The 15,490-nt window shown below is 37.7% G+C and overlaps 1 long non-coding RNA gene and 1 pseudogene across 1 annotated transcript in view; both read right to left on the bottom strand.

Annotated features, from left to right (window-relative positions):
- Window positions 1-5,706: 5,706 nt before the first annotated feature.
- Window positions 5,707-15,490, bottom strand: part of LOC131403885 (uncharacterized) — a 174,331-nt gene continuing 164,547 nt past the window's right edge. The window contains exon 3 of the long non-coding RNA XR_009219626.1: window positions 5,707-5,718. This is a non-coding gene — a long non-coding RNA (uncharacterized LOC131403885). The remainder of the gene's footprint in view (window positions 5,719-15,490) is intronic.
- On the bottom strand, window positions 7,832-8,576 carry LOC131403884 (small ribosomal subunit protein eS6-like; annotated as a pseudogene).

Here is a 15,490-nt window from a genome sequence, read left to right as displayed (position 1 = left end):
AGGCAGAGGCTCACTGAAAAACTGAGACCTAATCTTAGGACTATAGAATGCTTCCCCTCCCCAACACCTCACTGCCACATCACTAAAGGCCTATTTACAGCAGTTCCTTTTACCCAGTGCATCACATACAGCTATCAAGAAAATTTACCAGGCATATACCAAAACACAAAAAACATAATTTGAAGAGACAGAGTAAGTATCAAAATCAAACATGGCAAGGATGTTGGAATCATCAGACTGGGAATTTAAAACAACTGTGATTAATATGCTAAGAGCTCTAATGGATAAAGTAAACAGCATGCAAGAACAGATGGGTAATGTAAGCAGAGAGATGGAAACCCTAAGAAAGATTCAGAAAGAAATGCTAGCAATAAAAATCACTGTAACAGAAACGAAGAATGGCTTTGAGGAGCTTATTAGTAGGCCAGACATGGCTGAGGAAAGAATCTCTGAGCTAGAGGATATATCAATAGAATCCTTGAAAACTGTAGAGCAAAAAGAACAAAGACTGAAAAAAAAAAAAGAACAGAATATCCAAGGACTGTGGGACAACTACAAAAGATGTAACACATGTGTAATGGGATTACCAGAAGGAGAAAAAAGAGAGAAAGGAACAGAAGAAATATTTGAAAAGATAATGACCAAGAATTTTCCCAAATTAATGTCAGACACCAAACCACAGATCCAGGAAGCTCAAAGAATACTGAGCAAGATAAAAGCCCCCAAAAATTACACTTAGGTATATCTTCAAATTATAACCAAAAATAAAGAAAAAATCCTGAAAGTAGCCAGAATATAAAAACATCTTACCTATAGAGGAACAAAGATGAGAATTACATCTAACTTCTCAGAAACCATGCAAGCAAGTAGAAAGTTGAGTAAAATATTTAAAGTGTTCAGAGAAAAAAACCCACCAACCTAGAATTCTATACTCTATGAAATTATTCTTCAAAAGTGAAGGAGAAATAAAGACTTTCTCAGGCAAACAAAAATTGAGGGACTATGTTGCCAATAGACCTGCTCTGCAAGAAATGTTAAAAGAGGTTCTTTAGAGAGAAGGAAAATAATATAGGTCAGAAATTCAGATCTACATAAAGAAAGGATGAGAGTTGAAGAAGGAATAAGTGAAAGTAAACCAAAAACTCTTATTTTTCTTATTCTTAATCTATCTAACAGATAACAGTTTGTTTAAAATAACAATGTATTTGATTATGTACGCTTACGAATATGTATGCTTATGTGTGCTTACATATAAGTGAAATGAATAACAGCAATGATACAAGGGATGGGAGTAAGGAATTAGGATTATTTTGTTATTATAAAATACTTATGCTACCCAGGAAGTAGTATAGTGTTATTTGAAAATGGACTTGGATTAGTTGTAAATATATATTGCACTCTAGGGTAACCACTAAAAAAGTTTTAAAAAACTGTAACTGATATGCTAAGAAAGGAGAGAAAATGGAATCATACAAAATGCTCAATTAAAACCATAAAAGGCAGAAAAAGAGTGGAAGACAAAAACAGGAACAAAAAACAAAAGAAACAGGGGCCAGCCCAGTGGCGCAGCAGTTAATTGTGCGTGCTCTGCTGCGGCAGCTTGGGGTTCGCAGGTTCGGATCCCGGGCGCGCACCAACGCACCGCTTGCTAAGCCATGCTGTGGCGGCGTCCCATATAAAGTAGAAGAGGATGGGCACGGGTGTTAGCCCAGGGCCAGTCTTCCTCAAGAAAAAAGAGGAGAATTGGCATCGGATGTTAGCTCAGGGCTAGTCCTCCTCACAAACAAAAAAAAACAACACACAAGAGAAACAAATAGAAAACAGTAATGAATATAGCAAATATATGTCAGCTATATCAAAAAACACTTTAAATGTAATGATCTAAATGTACCAATTAAAAAACAGAGAACGTCAGAAGGGATCAAAAAACACGACCTAACTATAGGTTGTCTACCAGAAACCCACTTTCAATACAAAGACACATATAGATTAAAAGTAAATGGGTAGAGAGAAATATACCATGCTAACAATAATCAAAACAAAGCAACAGTAGCTATAGTAATCTCAGACAGAGCAGACTTTAAAGTAAGGAAAGTTATCAGAGATAAATAAAAGCATTATATAATGATAAAGGGGTCAATTCTCAAAGAAAACATAACAATTCTGAACGTGCATGTGCCTAACAACAGAGTGTCAAACTATGTCAGGCAAACACTGATAGAACTATAAGCAGAAATAGACAAATCCACTATAATAGTTGGCGACTTCAACACCCCTCTCTCAGAAATGGACAGATCTAGCAGGCAGAAAATCAGTAAGGACACAGTTGAACTCAACAGCATCATCAATCAACTAGATATAATTGACATCTATAGAGCACTTCATCCAATGATAGCAGATCACACTTTCTTCTCAAGCTTGCATGGAGCATTCACCAAGATAGACCACATCCTGAGACATAAAACACCTCAACAAATTTAAAAAAATAGAAATCATACAATGCCTGCTTTCAGACCACAATGGAATTAAACTAGAAATCAATAATAACACTTTACATGTTTTAAATTTACATAATTCACTCTTTGTGATGTATATTTCTATGGATTTTGACAAATGCATAGAACTGTGTATACCATCACAGTCATGATCCAAAAAGTTTCATCACCCCAAAAATTCCTGCTTGCTGCCTCTTTGTGATCAACCCCTCCCCACACCCCACTCCTGGCAACCTCAGATTTGTCTTCTATCTCAATAGTTTCGCCTTTCCCAGAATGTCATATAAATGGAGTCATACAATATGATGCCTTTGGGTTCTAGCTTCTTTCACTTAACAAAATACCTTTGAGATTCACACATGTTGTTGCATGAATCCATCAGGGTTACTTTCTCCCTTGTGTTGCTAAGTAGTATTCCAGTGTATAGATATACCACAAACTGTTGATTCATTTATTCTCATTGGAGTTGTTTCCAAGTTTTAACAATTAAAAATAAAGCTGAAATAAACATGCGTGTACAGATTTTTGTGTGCACATAAGTTTTTAGTTCTCTTGGGTAAATATTTGGGAGTAAGACTGCTACTCCCATATAAGAATAAGTAAACATATAAGCACTGTATATGTTTAAATTTGTTTGTTAAAAAAACTATTAAACAGTTTTTCAAAGTGGCCATACTGTTTTATAGTCTTATCAGCAAAGCATGAGGATTCCAGTTGTTCCACATCTTTGTCAACACTTGGTAGTGTCAGGATTTTTTTTTTTTACCTTCTAATAGATGTATAGTGGTGTTTCATTGTGATTTTACTTTGTGTTTCCATCATGAGTATTGGCATCTTTTCATATGATTATTTACCATCAATATGTCTTTTTGAGTAAAGTGTCAGTTCAAAACTTATGTTTCTGTCTTTTGAGTTATTTCTTGTTGAATTTTGTGAATTCTTTACATTCTGAATAAAAGTCTTATTTTATTGAGGTATAATTGATATATAACATTATATTAGTTTCAGGTGTATAAAATAATGATTTGCTATTTGTATATATTGGGAAATGATCACCACAATAAGTCTAGTTAACATCTGTCACCATGCATAGCTACAAAATTTTTTCTTGTGATGAGAACTTTGAAGATTTACTCTCTTAGCAACTTTCAACTATGCGGTACAGTATTAACTATAGTTATTATGCTGTACATTACATCCCCACTACTTATTGATTTTATAACTGGAAATTTGTACCTTTTGATCTCCTTCACTCACTTTGCCCACCCCCCCACCCCTCAACTTTGGCAACCAGCAATCTGTTCTCTGTAGGCATGAGCTTGTTTTTTTGTTTGTTTGTTTTAGATCCCACATGTAAGTGAAATCCTACAGTATTTGTCTTTCTCTGTCTGACATTTCACTTAGCATAATGCCCTCAAGGTCCATCCATGTTGTCATAAATGGCAAGATTTCATTCCTTTTTATGGCTGAATAATATTTCAGTGTATATATACACCACATTTTCTTTATCCATTCATCCATCAGTGGACACTTAGGTTGTTTCCATGTCTTGGCCACTGCAAATAATGCTGCAATGAACATGCAATGAATATGAAGTCTTTTGTCAGAAATGAGACTTCTAAATATTTTCTCTCAGTCTGTAGGTTTATCTTTTCCTTCTCTTAACAGTGATTGTTTCAGAACAAAAAGTTTTCATGTTTATAATTGCTCATGTTTTGGCAGCATTTGACATTGGCTTTCTCATCCTTCAAGACTCAGTTTCAGGAGGCCTACCTGAATTAGGCTCCTCCAGCTCCTTTATCTTAGCAAATTTCTATCATATTACCCTATACATTTTCTTTATGGCACCTCTCACAAACTGTAATTATTTTATTCATTTATTATGTTTATTATCTGTATTCCCCACTACATTATAAGCTCCGTGAGGAATGGGGGCTGCATCTGCTTTTTCACTAGTACTATCAATGACTAATATAGCGCCTGGCAAATAACTATGGAAAGGAAGGAAACAAGGAGAGAAAGAAGGAAGGCACAAAGGAAGAAAAGGAAAATCTTGAGGGAGAGGTCCAAGATTATTCTGAGAATTCAACTTCAAGAAACTAGCTAATTGTTATGATTTAAATGGAAATAGAAAACACAGGATTGAACAGCAACTCCCCACTTCCAGCCCACCCCCCATCAGCCCTTGGCAACCACCATTTTACTTTCTGTTTCTATGAGTTTGACTACTTTAGATACCTTATGTAAGTGGAATCAGGCAGTATTTGTCCTTCTGTGACTGACTTATTTCACTTAGCATAATGTCCTCAAGGTTCATCCATATCGTAGCATATGATAGCATTCTCTTCTTTTTTAAGGCTGAATAATATTCCATTGTATGTATGTACCGCATTCTCTTTATTCATTCATCTGTTAATGAACATGTAAGTTGTTTCCACCTCTTGCCTATTGTAAATAATGCTGCAATGAACATGGGAACGCAAAATATCTTTGAGATTCTGTTTTCAATTCTTTTAAATAAATATCCAAAAGTAGGATGGCTGGATCATATGGTAGTTCTATTTTCAATTTTTTGAGGAACCTCATACTGTTTTCTGTAGTGGCTGCACCATTTTAATTACCATCAACAGTGCACAAGTGTTCCAATTTTTCAACATCCTTACCAACACTTGTTATTTTCTGTTTTTTTGACAATGGACATCCTAACAGGTGTGAGGTCATATCTCATTGTGGTTTTGATTTGCATCTCCCTGATAATTAGTGATGTTGAGCATTTTTCGTATACCTGTTGGCCATTTGTATGTCTTTTTTTTGTGTGAGGAAGATCAGCCCTGATCGGATGGCACCCTAACATCGGATGCCAACCCTCCTCTTTTTGCCGAGGAAGATTGGCCCTGGGATAACATCTGTGTCCATCTTCCTCTACTTTGTATGGGACACCACCACAGCATGGCTTGACAAGCTGTGCGTCGGTGCGCTACCAGGATCCAAACCTGCAAACCCTCGGGCTGCCGAAGCGGAGCACGCACACTTAACCGCTGCGCCACCGGGCAGACCCCTGTATGTCTTCTTTGAAGAAATGTGTATTCAAGTTTTTAGCCCACTTTTTAATTGGTTGTTAGTTTTTCGGCTATTGAGTTTTATGAGTTTCTTATATATTTTAGATATTAACCCTTTATTGGATAACTGGTTTGCAAATATTTTCTCCCATTCTGTAGGTTGCCTCTTCATTCTGTTGATGGTTTCCTTTGCTGCACAGAAACTTTTCAGTTTGATGCAGTCTCACTTATCTATTTTTGCTTTTGTTGCCTGTGCTTCTGGTGATATGTAAGAACAAACCTTTTAGCAAGGTCTTCCCGGCTTTCAAATTCTGACCCCAGCCTGCCTTTCTTCTTTGAGCTTCACCACCACACCACCGCACACCACAGTCCAGGCCACTGGACCACTCCCAGTCCCTGAGAATGCCATGCACATGTATGTATCTCTGCATATTGTCCTTTCTTCTTGGAATATTCACCCTCTGCTGTCTACCCAGCAGGTGCAGTATTACAAAAGTCTCTGGTGGCTTTCCTGATCCTCTTCCTCCCAAGGAAGGATTAGTTGCATTCAGCTTTGTTTGGTCCCCTAGTGAAGTACGTACTAGAGTTGTTTACAAAATTGTTTCCTGTTCTAGACTATATCCCAGAAATTAATATCTACCAGATAGTGTATGCTATTTTTTAAATAAATTTGGTCATTTTGTCTCGATTTCTTTATCTATAAAATGACAGTGCTTTTAAATTTGCTTGTCAATAATAACCAGCCGAAACTCATTTTTGAAATATAGATTTGAGGCTCCCTCCCATAGATTATGATTGCAGGGTTCCAGGAATTCATATTCGAAATGACCTCACTATGTGATTCTTATAATCAGGTATGTTTAAGAGAACTGAGTTAGATTACTCTAGGGCCCTACCCTGCTCTAAATTTTTTCCTTTTTTTGTCTATAATTTCTTACGGCATAGAAGAGAATAAAAGTGAAGGACAAAGGTGAAGGGCATGTTTTAAGATGACTAGCCAGAGTTTTGGTAACTGACACCCATCCCCTCTCCTTCAGTCCTTATTTTCAAGGGCAATTTTGAAATTTTAAGCCTGGTAAAAATGTGGAAATGTGATTAGAGTAAAGAGAAAGTAAGAGGAGAAACTGATTCGATGTATATCTAAATTACAAAAATACCTTAGACAATTTTCCATCAATAATCAAAATAACACCTTACACCGGTACAATGCTTACAACTTGCAAAATACTTTCCACTTCCTTTATCGTTTTTACACTTTATAACCACACTGTAAGTTCAGCAGGGAAAAGCAGGACAGCAATCATTATTTCCATTTTATACAAATATTTTTTGAGTGCCTATGTCATATGAGGAAAAAATAGAGTATTTCATATAGAAAAAGGCTATGATCTTCTATGCGTTTAAAAGAGGTAAAGTTCTCAAACTGTATATGCCCAGGTAAAGAGTTATTGGACTGAGTTGGAAAGATATATTATCCAGATATTTCAAGGCCATCGAAATCTTCTTTTCCCACCACCTATGCAGAGTTATTTAGGGAACTGCTATAAATGCCCTCTTGACTTTTCAAATTTGAAATAATTTCAGAATTACAGAAAAGTTGCAAAAATAGTAGTTTCCATATACCTTTCATCCAGCATCCTCTAATGTTAACATTTTACATACCACAGTACAGTTATCAAAATCAGGAAATTAATATTGGTACAATACTAGTGACTAAACTACAGACTTGAAACATTTTTCCACTAAGGTCCATTTTCTGATGCAGGATGTAATCCAGGATCCCACATTGCATTTAGTTGTCAAGTCTCCTTAGTCTCCTTCAATCTGAAATAGTTCCTTGGTCTTTCTCTCTCTTTCGTGACCTTGACACTTTGGCAGAGATACTGGTAGAGTTATTTTGTCGCATATCCCTCGATTTGGGTTTGTCTGATGCTTTCTCATGTTTAGATGAAGGTTATGCATTTTTGGCAAGAACACCACAGAAATGGCATTGTGCCCTTCTCAGAGCATAAAGTCAGGAGACATGGTGGTCTCTGCCAAGTTTCTCCATGTAATTATTCCCCTTCCCTTGTCATTAATAAATATCTTAGGGGAAATACTGAGACTATACAAATATCCTGCTTCTCCTCAAACTTTTACCCACTAATTTTAGCATCCTTCAATATATTTTGCCTCTGATAATTATCACTATGGTGTTTGTCTAATGAAGATTTTCTTTCTTCTTCTTCTTTTTTTTTTTTTTGGATATCTGATCTTATTTGTTACTCTTAGAAAATTTCATTTTTGACTGGACTCAGACTTAGAGGTAGAAGCTTTCGGGACAGCCCCTGTCTCTTGGCAATCTGTTCCTGGTGTTTTTCTTTGGCCTCCTTCACTCTCTTGGCCAAAAGTTCAGCATATTCTGCAGCCTCTTCCTTGTTTTTCTTAGTACACTGTTTCTTCAGAGCAATAGGCCGCCGTTTGTGTTGCAGGACACGTGGAGGAACAAGATGCTGAATCTTGGGTGCTTTGGTCCTAGGTTCTTACCTTTTTTGTCTAGGGGCTTTCTCACAACATTCTAGCGGACATCATCCTCTTTAGAGAGATTGAAAAGTTTGCAGATTCTGCTAGCTCTTTTGAGCCCCACACGACGAGTCACAGTAGTATCAGCGAGTCCAGAAATATCCTTCTCCCCTTTTTTCACAATGAACAAGTTGAGAACACTCAGATTGGCAACCACAATGCAACCCCCAACAGATTTGTGCTTTCTTTCTCCAGTCCTCCTCCGTCTGTAACAGGAATGCCCCTCACTCAATAGCAGGCAGACACGGCCATGGGTCAAGACACCCTGCTTGATGGGGAAACCCTGCTTGTCATTCCCACCACTGATTCGGACCACATAACCCTTCCACTCTTCACCCAGAGCGTCAGCAGCAACTTCTGTGGCCATACGCTTCTCACAAAATGTACAAAGTTGGCATTCATCGTCCACTTCCATGAGTTTCTGGCAGCCAGTGACCGGGAAAGAGATGTTCAGCTTCATCCTGAAGCAGCCGACTACCTCCGAGGCACCACAAAAAAAGAGGCTAATGAAGACTTTCAATTTTCCTCATTCCTCTATATATATTAGTTGGAATTTTTCTCTAAGGAGAAGCTATCCCTTCTCTCTCAATTATTTATTCATTCATTTGTGCCCTTCATTTTTGCTTGTGTGTTCCCTCTGTTTCCCTTCTTTGCCAGGCCAGTAGGAATTTAGCAAAGCAATAGATAAAAACAAATATCATTTAAAAAGACAACTCCCAAAGTATTTTCAAATTTTTTGCACTATCCTGTCTAACCAGATGGACTAGTCAAACAACAAAAAACTTAGATTAAGATCAGACACACAAACAACATTGATCAAAGCAACATGAATCCATAAGAAACAAACTGACCAAAAAAAAGACAAAAGTCCTTACTCACTGACTGTGTGTGGTATCTTAGGGGCAAAAATTAAATCAATGCATTTTGACAACCAATGTTCATTTTGTTTGTCTCCAACTCTCTAACCGGGTAAAGTTTCTAAATAAAAGAAGAAGCTAATTGCTTTATTTCAAAATGGATAGTGGTTTTTAATGGTTTATTTTGGCTTGGGGCTTTTTCTCTCCAACCAGGACATCTATTCTTCTTCAGAGAACAAAACAGAAAATAAATTATTGGTACCGAAGTAGTATGAATATTGATACCATCAGATGTTTCTACCCTAAGAAAGATTATTTCCACATCTATCATCAATGAAATGTTTTGCAAAACAGGTTGTTTTTCCAACAGATTGGTGTATGGTGAATCAAAAAAGTTTGCATGTGAGGAGAATAAGCATTGATTCTAGAAATGAGCCACAATCTCTTGGGTGGCCTAAGAACAAGTTACCAAACTTGCCTAGACCTGATTTTTCCATCTGTGAAATGATGATAGTTTTTACCTACCTCATTAAGAGATGTCAGACATTAATTAATGTTCATAATGGGCTTGAGATCTGTGATTAAATCTGTTATCCTTATGGAAAACAGAGCCATTCAACCACTGAGGAGCAGTAAACAAATCAGGGGGATGTATAGTCCATGGAAAGAAATACTAAAGAGTGAAAAGTTAGTCAAGAATGAGGAGTGGGGGCTGGGACAAGAACCTCTTTCGGTGTGTAAGTATTCGTGCATTGTTATTGTTCATGGAATTAAGAAATACACCTCTCTGATGTCTCAATATGCGGACTCTTCTTCGCCACACTAAGGTTCTTAACCTTTTTCGTGTCATGGATATTTTTAACACTTCAGTGAAGCCACAGACCTCTTCTCATAATGCTTTTTAAATACATTAAAAAGTATGTAGGATTATGAAAGAAACCAATTTTATTAAGGCACAGTTATCATAATGTTTTTAAAAATTTAGTCAGAATTATATGTATGCTTCTTTATTAAATTAGATGAGATCCAATAGCAGTCTAATAACTACCATAATTTCAAAGTTGTGATGGTTGTAAACAACATTTCAAGATATTTGCAACAACTCTAATGTGATATAAAAATATCCGTGTTTTCTGTTAGTGATAAGGTTAGAGGAACTGCTCTTATTATTGTGGTTTGTTGCCTACATTTATAATTTTAAATTGCTAAGTTTTAGTTGGAAGTTACTGAAAATAAAGATGTATTATTCTTCCCATCCAATTTCACGGACCCTCTAAATTTTATCCATGGGCTTCTTGGGGTATTTGGATCTCAGGTTAAGAAACTCTGTTCTAAACCTATCCTGGAAACCCTCAGATAGCCAAATACTTGATATTATTTCTCCAAGTGCAATCAGGTGATCATAGCTATGGAGTGTTTATTAAAAATGCAAATCTCTTGACCTTTTCCTAGACCTGCCGAATCTGTATTTTTAACAAGCATTCAAGTGACTGATATACACACTAAAGTTTGAGAACTGCTTCAAAAGTGGTTACATCAATACTTATCTTCAATAGAATCACAATTATCAAGCCACAGATTCTTAAATATTAGTTTGAGGTATTACAATATCGTATAATATTATAATATGGTAGGTCTGGAAGGGGCCTAGAAATTTCAATCTTTTAATAGGCCTTTCAAATATTGTGATGAATATGTTCTCAACTCCATTATGAGAAATATTCCTAAACGAAGACACTAAAAGTCAAAGTATAAAATCTGCCCAGGAATGAGAGGAACCCAATCAGGAGCTTTCCATCAGAATCATCATCACAATACTCCACTACCCTTTCCTTTTCTGCACCAGTTAATACTCTTCAAAAGAAAATCTTTAGATAGAAGAATTAAATATGGAATCAATGCATTGTATCACAAAAGATACAAAAGGTGAGTGACATTCTCTGTAACTTTTAACATCATGCTTTAAACTGGTAGGCAAAAATTAAATGTCATCAACAACATGAAAAGCAGAAAAACAGAGAAAAAGAGCTGCAGAAGATCTAAAGATCATCTTGAGTTTCAACTACTTCCCTTTTTCTTCTGCCTCACAAATCTTTATCCCTATCCCAAAAATTCTCTGTAATTTGAGCTTCAGACCAGTAGATCCAATTGTCTACTAAACATTTACCCCTGCATACCACAGACAACTCAGACATGACAACCAAAACTGAACTCATCACATTCCTCTGCAGAATGGCTTTCTCTTTCATATTGTGGGTCTTGGGTATTGGTACCATCTAGCAAGATATTCAGAAATTGTCCTAGACATCTCCCATCTCTCACTAAGTTTTTCTTTGCTAGGGGATGCTTTTGGAGTGATGGTCAGTGTTAAAGCTCCAGCAGTGACCTAGTGTTCTTCATGTCTGCATGTTTGGAGTGCCAGCCTCCAATGTGGCTGATGTCGTAAGATTGACATAGTGATTGGAAGAGTCCTTCTCAGACAGGTCTCATGCCCCAAACTAACTCCAAAAACACAACTGCAGCCCTAGGAAGGCTTAGGAGATGTGGCTTACTCCAGCTCAGATTTCAGACTCTGAAAGAAACGCCTTTTATTTCTATGATTCATTTTTTCCTTGTATTTATGTTTTCTTGCCCTTCACTCCATTCAAGTAGTAAGACTTTGAGTTCTAAGTTTAGGGTGTAGTTCTTGGAGAATGCCCTCTCAGACTGCCTGTGATCTAGGCAAGAGAAATTCTTGGGGGTTCACAGGGTCCTCGCTGAATCATGGAGTTTGGAGGCCAAAGACACCTAATAACACATGATTCGGAATTTGGAATTCTCATCACCAACATCTGGTGTAGGTAAGCTGACCAAAGTGAGTACATAGACAGGTTTAGGAGGTAAGATCACTGAAGAACCTCAAACCTGAAGGGCTGTTGCACTATTTATGGGTAAATCCCCCTAAGAAGAGCAAGGCTACTGCACCAGGACAGGATCTAGTAAGTGGACCATGGTCTTGATGAAGACAAAGATTCACTTCTAAAGTAGTGGGCTGATCTCAAGACAGAGCCTCAGTATGTAAACTTCTGATCCAGTCATATTGCTAGACTGCTCTGTGTTCTTCACTCCAGGATCAATTTTCCTTTTCATCCTATTCCTCAGTCAGGGCAGAAAGAGTAATATGTAACTCCAAAGGAAATAGAGCAAATTTCTGCTGGAGCAGAAAAATAGGTGGCAGAAAAGAATGTCTGCATCACTATGAGAAGGATAATTTTAACCAAGGCTATGTGGTTTCAATGCTGACAAAAGGTGAGATTTGGGGAATGAGACATGGCAGAGATAATCTACTTCTCAACGGGCCCCTGCATGTAGAGGGGTAGGAAGTGCTTACAGTAACAGTAGGAACAAACGAAGCTGGTTCCGCTAGGATTAAAGCAGCTCACAGAGTGGGGTCTATATTACTGAGCATGGGTGACCCTCAATTCAGGATTGTGAGGCCAAAACAATGGGAACCTTATGGGACAACAGGAATAATTCAAAAAAGAGAGAAGAGGAGGATCCCAGGAAAGGCCCACATCATGGAGGTGCAAACCTTGCAGTCACTGGTAGTGGACCCTGAACAACAGACAGGAATGGATTGGTCTCTTGGTGCAGTTGGAACCAAAAAGTCTTTATTTATTATTTTATTTTATTTTATTTTTCATACTGATGCCTTTTCTTTTTTTTAAAGATTGGTCCTAAGCTAACATCTCTTGCCCATCTTCCTCTTTTTTTTAATCTTTTTCTCCCCAAAGCCCCAGTACATAGTTGTATACCCTAGTTGTAGGTCCTTCTAGTTCTTCTATGTGGGACGCCACCCCAGCATGGCTTGTTGAGCTGTGAGCAGGTCTGAGCCCAGGATTCGAACCAGCGTACCCCAGGCCCCTGAAGTGGAGCATGCAAACTTAACCGCTATTCCACTGGGCCAGGCCCCTATTTTATTTTATTTTATTTTATTTTTCTGACTACTCCCTCACCCCAGAAAATACCAGTGCTCTTTTGGCATATGGCTGGTAGCAGTAATTGGATCTAGACCTGCTTTCTCAAATCCAGTAGGCACTAACCACATGTAGCTATTGAGCACTTGAAATGTGGTTAGTCTGAATTGAGAGATTCTTTACATATAAAATATCTATCGAATTTCAAAAACTTAGTACAAAAAAATGTAAAATATCTCATTAATTTTTATATTAACTACATGTTGAAAATATACTATTTTGGAGATATTGCTTTAAATAAACATATCACTAAAATTAATTTCATCTGTTTCTTTATTCTTTTTTAATGTAACTGTTAGAAAATTCAAAATTACATATATGGCTTGCATTATTTCTCCATTGGACGGTGCTGATCTAGACCAAGACATACCTTGGTTCCATGGCCATTGTTCTTTTTGTATGTGCTAAGGAACTAGTATTTAACCAATGATTCTAAAACTTAGTGTGTTTAAAAATCATCTGAGGAACATAAGAAAATGTCTTTCTTGCCTCCACCCTCCTAGCAAGATTCTAACTATTGCATTTGGGATGTAGACAATGAATTCGTATTTTCAACCAGTTCCCTAGGAGATTCTGATACAGGAAGTCCTCTGACCGTACCTTGAGAAATATTGGCTTAGGGTGAACAGCACTGCACTGATCATGTTTGATTCTAGGATGTTTTTCTCTTTTTCTAAATTTTGTGGGTGGGAGAAGCTGCTGTGATAATCTCATGTTCGTGCTGACTCTCTGAAACTTGGGCTAAGTACATCCAGTGATGGTTTTAGGATTGGATTAACCAAACTTTAAAAATGCTAAAACCTTTACCTCAGATTTAGTGGAAGATGGCCCAGGATACAGCTGCAGAGGAGAAATCTCAGGCTGCAGTGAGGGCCCTGAATTAGTTCCCTTGTATATGAGAATGTAAGAACTGAAAAGAAAATGTGCATGGGTGCAGGCAAGAAGGAGGGAGGCATGCAAGAGGGCCTGAGACACTGGATCCTATATTGAAGCTTTGACTTCTCTGTAGGAACAAGGGGTTGGCTTGATGCTGGGAAGAGATTTATATTACTAAAATGTATACGGTGTATTCACAAAATGACTAACATTATGTGCTGAAGTCAACAAGGGCTCACTGCATACCATGTGGTTAAGAGATGGATTTTGGAGCTAGACCATCTGAGTTCTAATAGTATCTCCGCCTTGGGCAAATCTTTTAACCTCTTTGCTTTTCTTTAAAATAGAAAAGATAATTGTACCTACCCATAAATTTGTTGTGAGAATTAAGTGATCTGATACATGTAGAAAATACAGAATTGTGTCCGGCACATAAGAGCTATATGAATGTTAGGTATTATTCTTGCATTACAGGGTGGTGAAATTTGCTGGGCAATATAGAGCTAAAGATACTTTACAATAAGGAAAGGAACAGAAGGAGACCACTTTACCTATTGCAGACAGCAATAGGAAGCAGCAAGTGCAAATGCTTGGAGAGGACAGGGAAGTTGCACAAATACTGATCTTACTCGGCTTACGACGGGGTTACGACTCGATAAACCTATCGTAAGTTGAAAATATCATAAGTCGAAAATGCATTTAATACATCTTACCTACCAAACATCATAGCTTAGCCTAGCCTACCTTAAATGTGCTCAGAACCCTTACATTAGCCTACAGTTGGGCAAAATCATCTAACACAGAGCCGATTTTATAATAAAGTGTTGAATATCTCATGTAGTTTATTGAATACTTACTGAAAGTGAAACAAAATGGTTGTGTGGGTACAGAATGGTTGTGAGTGTGTCAGTTATTCACCCTTGTGGTCGCGTCGTTGACTGGGAGCTGCGGCTCGCCGCTGCTGCCCAGCGTCACAGGCGAGTACCGTTCGGCATATTGCTAGCCCGGGAAAAGATCAAAAGTCAAAATCGAAGGATAGTTTCCACTGAACGCATATCACTTTCACACCATCATATAGTCAAAAAATCACAAGTCCAACCATCATAAGTGGAGAACCGTTTGTATGTGTATAAGGTATACTGGGAGATGAGGAGAGAGGGCAATAAAATAGGAAATAACAGAATCTGAAAGAAGGAGTTGCCTTTTGTAGATTGGAGTAAGCCTATCTAGCCTAATTTAAATATACATTCAAATTCAGTATTTACTTATTAAAAGTGCAAGCCAAATATAAAAAATATCTTTGGGTCAGATTACCCTAAGGGGCTAGCTCCCAGTCCCAGCCACATGTGCGGTTTCTAGAGTTGTCATGCGCCCTCTCAGTTAGAGTATTGTTCCTTCCTATTTCAGGTGTTTCTGGGGGAAACTTCAGGCCTTGAGGAGGGAATGGCCCATCTCTGGATGATGTCGGGGAGCTGTGGTGAGGATTATGTGCAGTTAAGGCATTTCTGATACTCTGCGATCTCCCTCAAATGGAGCAGCAACACCCCAAGTGTTAAGACCATGTGGGTTAAGAGGAGGAGGACAAAATAGCAGCTACTATCCGCTGTGTACTTGAGGGAACTCAA

This window comes from Diceros bicornis, unplaced genomic scaffold, assembly GCF_020826845.1.
Source record: "Diceros bicornis minor isolate mBicDic1 unplaced genomic scaffold, mDicBic1.mat.cur scaffold_93_ctg1, whole genome shotgun sequence".
NCBI lineage: Eukaryota > Metazoa > Chordata > Mammalia > Perissodactyla > Rhinocerotidae > Diceros > Diceros bicornis.
Note: the sequence above shows the minus strand (reverse complement) of the source record. Positions and strands in the feature narration are given on the sequence as shown.